Genomic DNA, 1,891 nt, shown 5'->3' on the forward strand with positions numbered 1-1,891 from the left:
TTCCGCCCCCCCCGCGGGCGGTGATTGAAGCCAGGAACGAGAAAAGGGTTAAAAAGAGGCAAAAAACGGGATTTTAAGGGGCTCAATGAGCCGCGGAGGGACCCGCGGAGGGATCCGCGCGGAGGTGATGCGGCCCGTCACGTGAATCCAATGACGTCATCGCTACGGGGAGGAGTCACGTGGCACAGGGGGGAGGGGGAGTAAACAGAGACCACGTGACTGCGATGCGGCGCAACCATTGGCTGGGGGAGTCACATAGGGGAAAACCAATGGGGGGGGGGGTTCGCGTTAATTATAAGGGCTGGATCAGCACCGAGACCCCCCCCGGAATTAAAGGGTTAAATGGGGAGGGGTCTCATAGGAACAGCCCCCCCCGGCTATTCCCCCCCCCCCATATAACAGACGTCACTGCCATTCAAATGGGAGCGGAGGGCTTTAAAAACACGGACCGTCCATCAGCCCCATTAATGGGGGGGGGGCTCCAAATCCCCCCCCAGCCCCTCCATCCATCACCCCCCCCACACACACACACAACATGGCGGCCCCGGCTTCACCCCCCCATTGGGGGGTTGTGGTTGATCCCAGGGTCCGTCCATTGAAGGTAGAAACATGGGGGGGGGGGTTACAGCCGGACCCCCTCAAATCTCAGCGCCCCCCATTTGTTGTCATTAAAGTGGAGCGGCCCCTTTAAGAGGGGGCGTGGCTTCTTCGGGTGGGCGTGGCCTCGCTGGTCTGGGGGCGTGGCCTCGCCGTTTGTGGGCGTGGCCTGTCGGGCTGGGGGCGTGGCCTCGGGGGCGCTGTCACCACAGTCGGTGCTGGTGGAGGTTCCGGCTCAACACGGAGCGGACGTCGGCTGTGAACCTGGGGGGGAGATGGGGGGAGTGAGACCCCGATGGGGGGAGATGGGGGGCACAATGAGACCCGAATGGGGGATATGGGGGGTATGGGGGGCAGTGAGACCCTAATGGGGGGAATAAATACCCCCTAGGAGCCCCCAGACCCACTTAAACCCCCCCCCCAACCCATTGATCCCCCCGACCAGGACGCCACCTCCCCTCCAATTTTCTAGTACGCCCCACCGCCCAAATCATCCCCTCCAGACCCTCTAACCCCCCAAAATCAGTCCTCCCCACCCCCCCCCATACCCATAGACCCCCATACTCCACATAGACCCCCATGCCCCCCCACCCCCACCATAGAGCCTCCCATGTCCCGCCCAGCCCATACACCATAAGGACGCCCCATGCCCCCCCTTAGAACGCCCAATGCCCCTGTGCCAGCCCCATAAGACCCCCCCATGCCTACTCCCAGCCCCATAGACCCCCCATGCCCCCCCACCCCCCATAGACCCCCATGTCCCCCCCATACACCATAGACCCCCATAGCCCCCCAGCCCCCCATCAACCCCCATGTGCCCCCCAGTCCCCTCATATGACTCCCATACCCCTCCCATACACGCAATAGATCCGCGCCCAATGCCACCCTTCACGCCCATAGGACCCCCATGCCGCCCCACCCCTCATAGACCCCGCAGGTCCCCTCCACTCCCATGGACCCCCAATGCCCCCACCCCAAGCGCCCATAGACTCCCATACACGCTCCCCATACCGCATGGACCACCCCATGGCCCCCTCCAGATGCCATAGGACCCCCCATGCCCCCCCCAGCCCCCCATATAGCACCCCCCATGTTCCCGCCACCTACCCAGTTATGATAGACCCCACGATGGCGCCCGGACCAGCCCCATAGGCCCCCCATGTTCCCAACCACGCGCCCCAGATCAAAGGACTCGCCATCATGCCCCCCCCAGCAGCCGTGCGACAGTAGACCCCCATGTTCCCCCCAGCCCCATATGCCCATGCCCCATGAGACGCCCACGGCGCCCCCACGC

Source organism: Coturnix japonica, unplaced genomic scaffold (assembly GCF_001577835.2).
Source record: "Coturnix japonica isolate 7356 unplaced genomic scaffold, Coturnix japonica 2.1 chrUnrandom570, whole genome shotgun sequence".
Classification (NCBI taxonomy): domain Eukaryota; kingdom Metazoa; phylum Chordata; class Aves; order Galliformes; family Phasianidae; genus Coturnix; species Coturnix japonica.